This window comes from Mus pahari, chromosome 4 (assembly GCF_900095145.1).
Source record: "Mus pahari chromosome 4, PAHARI_EIJ_v1.1, whole genome shotgun sequence".
NCBI lineage: Eukaryota > Metazoa > Chordata > Mammalia > Rodentia > Muridae > Mus > Mus pahari.
In genome coordinates, this window is record NC_034593.1 from 51,105,052 (window position 1) to 51,119,704 (window position 14,653).

The following is a 14,653-nucleotide window of genomic DNA, read 5'->3' on the forward strand; positions in this document are numbered from 1 at the left end:
GGGTGGGGATAGTGAGTAGGATATAAAGTGAATAAGTAAAAATAAAATAAATAAAATAAAACTTTTGAACATGTAGTGTAAAGTCTGACAGAGGCTAATAATATCACAGCTTGCAAACACCGGCACTATGAGTTGTTCACACTCCCCTTTCCCTTGCCTTCCTCTCCTGAGAATGTTCGCCACAGAGCTCATCATCAAGCAGAGAGTTGTATGTTTTAGGCTACTTTAGGGTCTGCTCCTCCCATGTGTGCCTGCTTTCATAATGCTCATAATTCCATAATGGGGCCGAGGGACCAGGGACTGAGGTCTCCAAAGCCTCGTAAGACCCTGCAGAACCAAGTTCCCGTGGCAGCAGATGATAAAGAGGTGGAGCACACTGATCGCTACAGGGGCCGGATTATGTTAGAATATTATCCTCATCTAATGAACTGTAGGCGTCTCAATATCAGCTTTTAAATTTTGGGTTGTTTTGGATTTGCACATGTATTACATGCGTTTGACAAATATGTTTCATTGTTTGAGATAGGATCTCACTCTGTAGCCAAGAGCCATCCTCCTTCCTCTGTCTCTTCATGGTTGGCTTTACAGGCATGATCCACCACGCTGAGCTAATAAATATGTTCTTAACAGCAGAAGGAAGAACACAAAGAGGCCGTATAGGTATTGAGTAGATCATTGAATAAAGCGAGTTTACGGTCTTAACCGTATAATTCTTAGAAGAGTTTTCCATCTTATGCAAAGTTTCTCAGGGGTCAGGGTGCAATGCCACAGTGTTTTGTAAATTTTCAGAACCTTTTTCTGTGTCTATATTGTAGTCAGTGGCTTCTGAAAATTCTCTACTTAGAAATTTTCTTTTCTTCCTACCCATGATGGTGCACATCTGAAATTCCAGCCCTTGGGGAGTGGAGGTAGGAGAACCAGGAGTTAGATCAAGGCTGTTGATTATAGATGCTATGGGTAGTTAGTGAGTCTCTTATCTCAGTGTCCCCAGTGCAACTGACTGCATTACCAAAAGGTGTGTTACCTAAAATCCATCTCAGAGCATCTCAACTGAGCTTGACAAAAGGTTCCATTATTTCAAGCAAAGGTCACTGTCAGCTATTGCCAGTTCCAGGCCAGTATCATACCCTGCCTCAAAACCAACCAACCAAATGTTAATATAATAGGAGCTCCCCTGCCAACTTGTCATTTAACAGGAAGAGCCAGGTATTCATGCAAAAAGTTTGCTTGCATAATAATTGAAGCATTTTGTCAAATAAAGGACAAAGATGGTAACCTCTAAATCTGTGACATTTGTGTGCAAAATTAAGGTGCATGTCAAAGTGACACCCTCTAGAACAGAGAGAGATTTCTAACAACTACACAGCTGATAGAGGAATAACATCCAAAGTACATTTATTAAAAAAAAAAAAACTTTAAAAACTAGATATCAAGAAAAAATAACCCAATTTAAAAATGGGGTAGGGGTTTAAACAGAGAATTCTTAGTAGGGGAAACATGACTGCTGTGAGTGAGTGCAAATCCACAAAACCACTATGGATATCAGGGTGGCAGTTCCTCAGGAAGATGGGACTCCACATACATTAAGATCCAGCTATATTCTTCTGGGGCATATACTCAAAGGATGCTTCATCCTACCACAACAACACTTGCTTGATTATATTCATTGTTGCTCTATTCATAACAGCCAGAAACTGGGAACAACCTAGATGTTCCTCAACAGAAGAATGGATAAAGAAAATGTGGTTCATTTACACAACGGCATATTACTCAGCCATTAAAAAAAAAAATGACATCATGAAATTCGCAGGCAAATGAATGAAACTAGGAAAAAAAATCATCTTGAGTGAGGTAACACAGATCCAAAAAGACAAACATTGTATGTATTTGCTTCTATATGGATATTAGCTGTTTAGCTGATGATAACCAAGCTACAAGCCATAGAACCACAAAAGGTAATTATAAAGTAAGGAAGTAAAGGAAACAGACAGATCTCCTTAGGAAAGGATGGAACAAGGGGCGGAACTGGGAGGATCAAGAGGGGAGGAGAAGAGGAGAGGGGGACAAGGGAGGGAATATGGGGAGAGGCAGCTAAAATTTGAGGGGTAGTATGGAAACTGAATACAGTATAAACTTCCATATATATATGGATATATGCATATATGCATATATGTGCAGAACATCAAAGTGAAATAGGCAAGTAAGAGAGACAGAGGCCCCACTTCATATCTCTTGTCAGCCACCAAAGCTTCCATCCAGTTACATCCAGTTGCGTTGTTGCCCAAAGTGCCCCCACAGGAACCCCCAAGCAACTCGGGCTGTGGCCAAGACTGTAGGTTGCTCTTCACAAGCTGACAGCCAGGATCCACTGCTGAAAACCACACCAACGTTGAATATGGAGATGTCAAACTGGTGCCTACACGGAGACTTCGCCCCTATGTTTTAGCATTTTGGGTAAGGAAGGTGCCCTGCACAGTACCAGAAGATAAAATTAAACACCAACCCAGTCACAAACCCTTGGATTCACAATGGTATGCTGCCTGCAAGCTATGCTAGGACAATGGTGGCACAAAGCTGGTGGGAGTGACCAACCAATAACAGATTTGACTAAAGGCCTTCTCCTTGAGATGGAACTCAGATCTGACACTGCCTAGGTGAACCAAGAATCTGACAGCCCACAGACTTAGAGTAATAAGACCAAATAATACTGGTCTAAAACTAGGAAAAGACATATAGCAATTAAATGACCCCTAATGATATTCTGCTATACTCATAGATTAGTGCCTTATTCAGTTATCGCCAATCAGAGAGCGTCCTCCTGCAGCGGATGGGAACAAATATAGAGACCCGCAGCCAGAGAGTGGAAGACCTTGGATCATTCGACTCTAAGTGGGGTGTCTCCATCTAACCCCTCCCCTTAGAGCTCAGGGAACCCCACAGAAGAAGAGATGGAAAGAGTTAAACAGCCAGAGAGGAAGGAGAGCACCAAGAAAACCTGGCCTCTAAGTCAACATGAGCAAAGCTCCTCTGAACTCACAGAGACTGCGACAGCGTGCATAAGTGTGCACCAGGTCCTCTTCGCCTATATTATGGATTTCAGTTTAGTGTTTTTATTTCTGAGTGTGTGAAAGAGTGGGTCTCTGATTCTTGGACCTTCTTTCTTCTGTTGGTCTGTCTTGTCCAACTTCTTTGTCACAGACTTTGTTTTACCTTATTATATTTTATTCTGACGTATTTAGTTATAGTAGAGATAATTATACTAGCTCTAGAAACTGGTTCTTTTCTATTGAGACAGGAAGGGAATGGATCTAGACGGAAGAGGTGAGTGTTAAGGGACAGGAGGCAGTAGAGGGAGGGCAAACCATCATCAGGATACATTGTATAAGAACAGAATCTATTTTCCATAAAAGAAATCCATCTTGTAGTATGACTTATTTATAGCTGCATTTCACATGTCGAGTCTCCATTCATTGTTAGTTAATAAAGCCCGATTCGATGTGTTAAAGAACAGAATTTGGGGGGAAAGAACATTGATTGAAAGGGAAAATACGAGGATGCATAATCTATTTAGAAAAATTTAAGCCAGCTGTAGTGGCATATACTATAATCCCAATATTCAGGAGGCTGAAGCAAGAAGGTCACAACTAAACGGTTAACCTGCATTTCAAGTTAGCCTATGTATACAGGATGATTAATCAAAACAAATAACAAAAGCAGAAGAAAAAGAGAGGGTTTTTTTTTTCATTAAAGTTTTATTTTGATAATTTAGTTTGACACAAATGTTGTGATATATGCTAACATTTCCTGGGGCCTTTGAAATGGCTCAGCAGGTGAAGGAGCTCAAAGTCACACCTGGCCACTTGAGTTCCATCAGTAGAACTCATATACTAGGAGAGGTTCAACTCTTGTAATTTGTCCTTTGACCTGTACAGACAAACACACACACACACACACACACACACACACACACAATTAGCCACATCCCTCGATAATACAAAACAAAGATTTTAAATGTAGTGAAAACAGTGTTTGCCAGGTCAGGCATTGTGGCACGTCTTTAATCTCAATACCTGTGAGGCAGAGGACGATCTAGGTAATCTTGGTCTATATAGTAAGTTCTAAGCTAGTTGGGACTAAATAATGAGACCCTGTCTAAAACTGAATGAATGAGTGAATGAATGAATGAATGAGTAATTAAATAAATAAATAGATGTATTTCCTGCCAGGCTTGGTAGCAGAAGTAGAAGCTTTGTAAATTGAAGACCTGCCTTAGCAACTTGAAAACTCAATTGTATATATTATTTTTAGGTAAGAGCTGAGACTAAAGCTTGATGGTAGAAGGAGGTTTGAGGTTCAACACACAAAGAAATGTATTTCATTTGGTAATATAGTCTCTCTGTACTGACTCTTAAAAGAAAAACCTCTTCTGACCATCTTATTGGTATGATATATTGTACAATCTAGAAATAAACTGAATTTCCTATAGACCAGATGTGTTAAGGAGTTTTTAAAAATATTGTCCACAGTATGTCATTCATCGGAAAGGCCACTCACTCACCCATTTCCTCAGACAGTGCTTTCTCCACAACTCTGCAACATTGGCCTAAATTGTATTTCCATAGATAATCAGGCTTATTCATGGTGAAATAACTCAGTTCACGACTTCTCATGAGCCGTAGAGGAGTCAATGACCTAGTTTCCAAATTCCATGCTCGTGGACCAGCTGGGGAGAAACTGAGCGGGCAGGATGTTGCTTATTTGACAGGGATCGGATGGCAGATGAAGGCCAAGAGCTTCACAGTTTCACGGGTCCTATTAGCATCTTGCAGGACCCTTCATTCCTTCTCCAGTGTCTTGCTGTGCAGGCACCACCCCATCCCTTTGTCTCCCTTCTGTCTTTATGGCCCACCATTACAGGCTCAGTCACTTGTTTTCTTAGCACTTGGCAAATAAGTCAGGCAAAGTTGACATGAGTTAAATATTTCCAAGAATCTCGCTTTTTAAAAGACTGTTAAAAGGAGCTCTTTCTTTGCCCTTCCTTGCGCCCCACACCCTTTTTCTCCTCTCTGGAAACCACAAGATGTCTTAAAAGGTGCTCTTGTTGGAGAAAATGACCTCCATGTTCTTTACAGTGAGGGATATGCTGAGGGTAGTGACGGTAGTCAGAATAAATCAAAATAAAAAAAAGGATAAACAGATGCAAACAGTTTTAACTTGACTTTTTAAATTTTCTCTCAGTAACTTTAGTTAAAAATATATATATAATTCATAAGAGAAAAATTTATTCTTATGAATATTTTATTTTTTGGTAATATATTTTCTATTTATTCGTTCTTTTTTTAAAAGGGCTCGGGCTGTGGAGATGGCACAGTGGTTGAGAACACTCACTGATCTTATTCAGGAGTTTGGTTTCTAGTACCCACAAACAGCAGTTCACAACTGCCTGTGTCTCCAGCTCCACGGTATCTGATACCTACTTTTGGCTCCTTTGGGCACTGAGCACACAGACAGACAGACAAAAAGACAGACAGACAGATGGACACACACACACACACACACACACACACACAGAGCCACAGATACCTTAATCCCAGTACTTAGGAAGCAGAGAAAAACAGATCACTTCGAGTTTGAGGCCAGCCTGCTCTACGAAGCAAGTTCCAGGCCAGCCAGAGTTACATAATGAGGCTACATCTTAAATAAACAAAATCCACAACCTTCAGCACATGCAATTTCTCTTGTCTCTGTATGGTGTATTAAAAATGTGTGACTTGAGGCTGCATCTATTTTCTTAAGTTTTTTGTGTGACTATTAACTATTATTAAAAACTGGCTTCTCCAAATTTACTTTAACAATAATTATTTTATTTCAATATGAGAATATGTTCATTTTTTGAAATAGACCTTAACTGGATTTGGGAACTGATCTTTTATGGCTGACATATTCTACCATTTACTTAAGAAAATGTGGGAAAAAAAAACCCACAAGAATTGTGCTCTGTGCTCTGTGTTTTGCATTAAATGAAACTGAAGACGAAATCAGCTTCGTTTTTCTGCTCTGAACTACATTGCTGGGCTAAGTGCCTTTTCTCCTCAAGTCTTGTAAAACTACTTTTCAGCAAGAACAAAAACAAATGACAAGTTGATTGTTCATTGCTATTTTTGTTGTTGTTCTTTTGGGGTTTCTCTTCTTCTCTTTCTTTTCTTTACTTTCAGTTTCTCCAAGATAGCCCCTGGCTGTCCTGGAACTCCCTCTGTAGACCAGGTTAGCCTCAAACTCACAGATATCTCCCAGGCTCTGCCTCCCCAGGGCTGGGATCAAAGGTGTGTGTCACTATAAAAAGGACATCTCGTGCAATATGTAACTGAAACAGATCTTGAACTCCCGACCCCCCACCTCCACCTCCCAAATGCTGGAATTATGAGCGTGTGCCACCATGCCCCAGTTCAAATTAAGTCTTTTCCAGGAGAATCTATGAGGGTAAACAAGCCATCATTTTCTGAGCCTTGGTAACTTCTGCAGTATAAATTAAGGCATTCAAAGAGAAAAATTTCTAGACTCTATTCTTAACATCTTTCTAATAATAAGTAATTGATTCTCACAGGAGTCCTTATGTTTCTGTGGCAAATACCATCTGTCTTGACTTTATACCATGTCCTGCACTGAAATGTGCTGCCCTAATCCTGAAGTCCCACAGTTTGAGACTGAAATTGAGCTCATTTTGGTAAGGTGGCTGGCAGTAACAGCTTGCCTGCTGTGTTGCTAGTAATACTTTTTCATGACTGGTTAAACGAAAAAAGACAACTAAATATTTCACCTCTTTTTGCACTCACGTGAGAGTTTTTGTTGTAGTATAAAGCTAGCATGAATGGATAGAGTTTGATTTTCAGTCTTAAGAAAAATTCACACACTGACTTCTACTAAATTCATTCATCTCTATTTTATTGAAATATGTAGTCAACCAAAGATGAGATTCATCTTGGAAATACGTTGCCACAACATTGAAGAGATTTCCTTTCATTTAAACTAATGTGCTGTTGCATGCTAATCGACACATTTCTGTGTATTTGTCATGACAATGCTTGCATCTCATTTGGCGTACCATGCAAATAAACTTTCCACTTTATACAAAACATTCAGAAATGCCTTTTATTCTGTTTAACGGTATCTAATCATTCTAAGTTAAAGAAAACCGACTTGCCGGTTGCTGCAGTGTCTCTACTGTATCAGGCTTCCCCTGCACTGCCTGGTGGATGACTTTGTAGATACATATTGGATTTCATTGGATTATATACATCTAAGCATTTGTTAGGGATAGAAAAAGGTTAACACTGCTAGTGGGTCAATTATTATATAAACAATATGAAAACAATTGGAGGGGGAGGTAAGAAAAATCTCACAAGGCAAGAGTAAGGACAGATTGAATTTCTTTCTTTCTTATTGAGATATTACCAGTAACCCTTGGGTGCTCAGCAAAGATTCATAAATTTGTGTATGGTGGCACACACCTGTAATCACAGCACTTGGGAATCAGAGGCAAAAGGATCAGGGATTCAAAACTAGCCTCTGCTACATGAGGAGTTCAGGCCTAGACTGGGCTACATGAAACCCTATCTCAAAAAGCAAAATTATATAAAATATAAATGAGATGATCTTTATGTGGTGTGGTCCATGAAAGGGGGCCATAGTACAACTTGACAAATAAGGTATACCAGTTTGGTTGCTTTGAATCTTATTTTTCTTATAGAAACAGAGAAAATGGCTGCTGTCAAAGGCTGGAGAAAGGGGAAAATTACCAACACAGTTATGGAATAAGAACAACCTGGCCCATTTAGCCCAGCTGATCTGAGTTGTTCCGAGGCAATCCTAAGCAAGAAGATCCTGCAGCTTTTTCTCCAAGAGATGAATGTTGCCATCATCTTTCTCTCCAAGGATAATTACCTTTCCTACCACATTCCTGTAGATGCCTGAAACTGAAGGTCACTGCCCTCCAGGCCAGAGAAAAAGAATGGGAACCACAGTGAACTGCTCAACCTTAAAGTCTAAGAAAGCTTGCCGGAGCCCAGACTTCTAGAGCAGAACACTGAAGCTTTTGGAGCCTAGACCCCCACCTTCCTCACCCTCGTTTCTCCTTCAAGTAAAACGCCTAGAAAGAGAAACATTTAGGAGAGATGCAGAAACTATATTATGCTGTCCATCATTTCAATTTTACTCATCTTCTAGAAAGTAAACTTAGGTATTGAAGTTTTAGATGTATATACACCGATAAGTGGGAAGGGCAACATGAAGGTTAAATCTACTGTCACTGTCAGTTGTGGAGACTTGGCTTAACATACACAAGGCCTGTGTTGGATCCCTGGGACTACACGGGGTGGAGTTGAGGGCTACCAGATATGGTGACCTACAACCCAAGAGCTTGGAGGCTGAGGCAGGAGGATCTTGAATTTGAGGCCAGTCCAGGTAAGTTGCTTAGTGAGAGAAAACGAAAATGCTACCATGTACTGACTGTTCAGCATGAAGTCCCTCATGCCTAATTAACACACTTTGCCGCCAACCCCAAACAGCATCCTTTCTGAGGTTTTTGGAGGCATCATGTTTCAAAGGTGACTTTCTAGATGACATGAGGTTACCTTCCACTTCTCAGGACAGGAAAACGAGGTGGAAATTGAAAACTAGGTGCAACCATGACTGTGGTTAAAAAAAAAAAAATCCTATCAACTTGTTATAACCCAAGGAGAACAGCCAGTCAGCTATCATATATTTATTGAGTGTCCTTAGCAACTAGGCTATAAGCCTGCAGTCTTTAAAAAGATCAGTGGTCCATATATACCAACATGAAGACATAAAAATGGACACACACACATTATCAAAGGGAAAATGGTACTAATAAAACCATAGTATTTGTTACATTCCCAGTGTATTCAGGCATCAGTATTGACAAAAGAAGAAGAAGAAGAAGAAGAAGAAGAAGAAGAAGAAGAAGAAGAAGAAGAAGAAGAAGAAGAAGAAGAAGAAGAAGAAGAAGAAGAAGAAGAAGAAGAAGAAGAAGAAGAAGAAGAAGAAGAAGAAAAGAAAGAAAAGAAAAAAGAAAAAAAAGAAAGAGTCTCATGCATAAATAAAATTTAAAAACCCTGTAGCAATCCCAGCATCCTTAGATATTTGGTCAACACACACACAAATATCTTTGGGTTTCATTATGTTGTAGTTTGTTGTTTGTTTTGTTTTTATTTGTTTGGGTTTTTTTTTTTTTGTGGGGGGTGACTTTTCATTTGTGTGTTTGTTTTTAACCTACTCTAAATACCCCCAGAAGAAAGACCCCTTAGAACGAGAACAGAACAAACAGAAGCACAGCTTTGCAGGGGCCTGTCCCGGAAGACTCCAGTGTGGTTAAAGCAGGTCTCATTATAGGGTCCTTTTACATTTCAAACTGCCATTTAAAAATAAATAAATAAATCTAACAGCCCATCTTCACAACCTTGTGGGTGAGACTCAAAAAACAAAATAGATGAACGGAAAACCAAAGCAAAGGAAAGGAAAGTCCCACCAAACCCACTTAACTGTTTTTGTCGCTGACTAAAAAATGCCAATTACAAATACAAACACGGGCAGATAAACAAACTCCTCTCAGACCTCTGGCTGCATGCCAGCCTCCGTCATCATCCCTCTTGCCCCCGGGGAAAGAGCCCGTTCACTTTTCTGACTCTTTTTGTTGTTTAGTTATGGACCTCGATAAGAGGTCAGCGTTAACGAATTCTTTTACAACGAAGTTACCTTTTTTGCCAGGTACGGTAGTATGTGCCTATAAACTCGGCATTTGGATGATGCAGCCGAAAGGAGGGGCTAAACAGAGTCTGAGTAAATTTAAGGTTACTGTGGACCACGTGAACCTTGACTTTAAAAAGCAAAGATAGCCTAATTTTCTTCTTTTTAATTCAAAATTCTGTTTCCTAACTAGTTTATCTTCTGCTGTAATTCATCAAGTATATCTATTGTAGTGTGGGTCTCAAAATTTAATTTAGTTTTATATATATATATATATATATATATATATATATATAATATTTATAAATTATATATTATATATATTATATATATATAATATATATCAGGCTATCCTGGTACTCACTATATAATAATAATATATAATAATACCCTGTCTCAAAGAAATAATTTAAATTTATTTTAATTAATCTCAGTTCTAAAACTACAACATCCCACTGCTCAGAGTGCACCCTTCTCCGGAACACATCCCCAGCCTCTGTACCCTGGGCTTCTTACCGTCAGTCACGGACAGGCCTGCGTCTTCGCAAGCACAATGCACGGAGGCAGAGGCAGACAATAAACTCTCGTTGGTATCACTGCCAGACAGCTTCTAGGCATTGGATGGCTTGTACTCTTTACAAAAAGTACGTATGTGAGATGTATAACATAACAGTTCCATGTAATAAGTATGATGAAGTGATTGTTGTAGTCAAACATATTAATAAAATATTAGCATATCCATCACCTTACCTACTTTTTTCTTTTTTTTGCAAAAGTATCTACAATTCTGGACTGGTGAGACAGCTTGGGAGAGGGAGGAGAGGTGGCTGTGCCGGTGCCTGTGCCCGATCCTGAGCCTGAGCCTGTGAATACACCTACGGCTGAATAACCTGCAACTAAGCCTGACAAACTAAGTTTGGTCCTCAGGAATCCATATGGTGGAAGAAGAAACTGATTGCCAAAACGTTGTCTTTTGACCTATATAAACATGCACATTAATTATTTAATTAATGTAAAACTTGTTTTTTTGTTTTTTTTGTTTTTTTTGTTTTTTTTTTTTTAGGAAATTTCAAGTGTGCAGCATTCCTCCAGTCCTTGAAGTGAGTGAGCATTAGTTCTTCATTCCCCTTCATCTCGCAGAACCGCAACTGCGTCATCTTTCTTGACTCTTTTATCCTGATATGCCGACCATCCATTTTCCTGAAGCGCCTGATTTTCTTTTAGATGCTACATATACGTTCTCCGTCGATGTTTTTCCTTCCTGTGTCTGGCTCGCTCGACTTTGCTCCCTGGGTTCCTCTGGGTTCTCATAAACCACAGATCTCCCTCTTACTGAGGCCGGACAGTATTCTATTGTGTGTCTCCGTGCTATGTTTCTCCATCTCCTCCTCCGCTGATAGACACTTAGGTTGTTTCCGTCTCGTGGACATTGTGAATGATGCTTCAGTAACCGTGGGCGTCCAGCTATCTTCCCGAAGTGGTGATTTCATTTCCCTTGGGTGTATGCCCAGAAGAGCCATTGCTGGGCATACAGTAGCTCTATTTTTAATTTGTTTAGGAACCTTTACACCACTTTCCACTGTGGCTGAATCAATCTATGTTCCTACCAACTGTTCCCTTTTCTGCGCATCTCTCCCAAAATGATCTCTTTCCTTTTCCTAAAATCTGGACACGGATTTACTACACGACGGTGTCTCCACCATCAACAGTATATGATTCACATCTCTCAATGGTTTTTCATGAATGCAAGGCTGGAATCTAAACCTGTTGGAAAGAACTCAGGAATCTTTTCATTTTTTTTTATTATTCTTAAATGTCCTGAATACAGGCTGAATCTTTAATAAATCGTTCTTTGTGTCCCGACTTAGTGTTAAAACTTGTTATGTTGAGAAAGTTAACTAAAAAGAGACTCCAAGCCACAGAGAGAAAAAAATATTTCTATAACTTACCACAATCTGGCATTCCAATGACTGGAAAATGTAGAAAACCTTCTCTGACTTTGAAAAATAAATGTTTTCTTTTGTAAAAGTACCATCCGTACGGTTACTCATTCCATAAACAAATTTCTTCATCCTCACCACCTGTGTTAACAATCCTAGAAAACCAAAAGGACATTCAGAGGCTCCTAAATAGAATCCTGGACGTCAAAATGGAGTCATCTGTATAGAATGATTAAAAATTAATAATAATGCCAAGAGCACAAATCTTTCTCTCTCTCTCTCTCTCTCTCTCTCTCTCTCTCTCTCTCTCTCTCTCTCTCTCTCTCTCTCTCCAGTAACTTTTTATTATCAGTCACGGGCTTCATAGGGAAAATGTAGGGCAAGGGTCAAGTCTCTTAAAAGGAGTATCTATCCAAACAAACCAAAAGCAAGTTTGTACACATCCTTCTATTTAGTAGTGTGAGCAGGGCTCTTCCCCACGGGAGCCGCGGCAGCTACGCTCGTCTGAAGTATCTCTTTGCAGGTACAACCCTAGGCAGCAAAACCTCAGGGGTTTTGCAGGGGGAGCTTTTGCACAGGCACAAGGACACTGGTAACCTGCGCAGCAGCCGGGTGCTTCAGGAGTCGTTGGCACCTACTTAGAACAGAAGCAGCACCCAAAGTCAGAAAACAGATGCATCCAGATGTGCTAGATCTTGGAGACAAGGTGGCAAAGACTCACGGGTTTTAGGTGCTTAAAATCTAAAATGTCTATGTCCAAAAATATGGGGAAAATACAGCCGGAAGTATCATGCTCATTGCCCAACATTCTCTGCAGCAAGAACCACCTGGTTTCAACAAACGTTCACTGCTCCCTCACTAGCAATGAGATATCTGTGCCCTCTACAAGTTGCTCACAGCCCAGTGGGGGTGATCCACTCCCTGCCCCCTCTCCAGTCAACAGATTGGAGTCACAAGGTGAATGTCAAAATCCAGAGAACAAAAATTGGAAAAAAAAAATCTTCCGACGGCTGTCTGGGATCAACTTTGAAAACAGTGACAGAGCTGGTTAGGAAAGGAAGCACTGGGGAGGAAGGAACGGGGAACAGTGGACTTCCCGACATTGACACCACTTAGTCTGCTATTGAAATAGCGTGGGTTTGCTTGTGAGCTTGCTTGGTTTTGTCTGTACAGGGGTGTAGCTTTAGGTCAGAAAATGGTGCTGGGTGGAAAACCCACTAAAGGGAAGGAACCTGAACCAGACGCCTTAAAAAAAAAAAAAATGGCTCAATTGCTGACCACCTCCTGGGAGAGTTAGAAGTGATGGACTACAGACAAGACACTCCTAGTAGCCACCAGCAGGGAGCCCAGATTTGTAAGCTTCCTATAGGCAGAGCTACTGGCCTTTCTCTTGATCACCCAGTGTTCTTTGCCAAGGTTCTATAATATATTGGTAGAAAATAGGAAAGCTTTGGAAAGAATACATTTTTAAAAATGTATTTATTTGAAAAATTGTTGAGTTGCTATTATTTGTCATATATACATATATATATATATATATATATATATATATATATATATATATATATATAAAGTATTGTTTTTTATTATTGTTGCTGTTTTAGGTTTTTGGTATTGTTTGTTTTGTGTCTTTGGTTTTTGTCTGGATTCTTCACTTGCTTGTCCCAACTCTAAGTTGGAAGCACTCAACTTCTTAGAAAGGGAGAATAAGAACCATGGTCCCTCATGAAAGGACAGAAGAGTGCTCTCAGAAAAGCTTCGGAATCGACCATTTAAATGGCCCCAGGGTCTGAGAAAGAGCTATCTCAGTACACATTGAGTTGTTGTATCGTGCCCAAGGGCAGAGTGGAGAGCGGTGCTTGACCCGGAATTCAAAGGAGCTCTGGAGGCACCTGCAACAGCACACCAGAACAGGACCGTAGGTGTCTGAGGCAGGATGGAATTCAGCTTCACCGGTAAACATCTGGATCTGTCGGACAGAGTCAACCTAGTTCTCCATCTTCAGCCTCATACTCTCTGCCTGCCTGAAACAAGAGCAAATATTGGTTGAACATCTAATACGAATCCCAGCTTTTCCACAGGAAGTGATGAATAGATGCGTGAACTTTAATCTATTTTTTAATAGAGGAACATTTCCATAAAACAACATCTCTGATGGCTCCCCTGTACACACACAGAGGGAAGGGGACTACATCCATCATCAACTAAAACCCAAGCTGCCGGGATACTCCTGTAAGGGATTGTCTTGAAACTGTTCAAAGAAGGAAGGCCCTGCCTAAACGGGAGCCTCCCTTTTTGGTGGCAACCTCGTTAAAAGGACACGAGGAACGGAGGTGCCTTTTGCCCGCTTGCCTTTCCTTTCTCCGGCAAGTTTATTGATCCTGTTGCTGATCCTTCCTTTACTGATACTGGAACCATCTTCAGGATTGTAACGCTGACTGAAGACCAGCAGCTCTCCGGGAATCCTCCTGTTCTTTGGCGCCAGATTGGAACTGGGGAGGCATCCAGTCCCATGGACTGGCCTTGAACCTGACATTTCTGTTCCTTCAGAAAACCCCACAAACACGTTCTTAGTTTTGGTCACCTCACAGCATCCCCTCCTCTTCCTCATCCTATCCCATCCCCACCCCCCATCCCCATCTCTACCAAACTTTTGACACCCAGTGTTTTACCACCTTTCCTATCTCGTTCCTCCCCTTTCCCCTCTCGTCTGTTCTTTCCGGCTTTCTGACTTCTAAGATGCCGGAAGTAAAACATACAGATCTCAAACTTTGAAGTTGGGAGTCCCATATAAGGGAGATCTTGTGGCGTTCATCTTTCTGGGCTATTGCACTAGTTCCCTCTATTGTCTTACAAATTTCATTATTTTATTTTATTTTTTTACAGCTGTATAAAATTCTATTGTGCGTATGTACCACATCTTTTTTTTTTTTTTTTTTTTTGGTTTTTCG

At 40.4% G+C, this 14,653-nt stretch overlaps 1 pseudogene; it reads left to right on the top strand.

Moving 5' to 3' along the window:
- Positions 1-279: 279 nt before the first annotated feature.
- LOC110320779 overlaps positions 280-14,653 on the top strand; it is a 20,230-nt pseudogene continuing 5,856 nt past the window's right edge.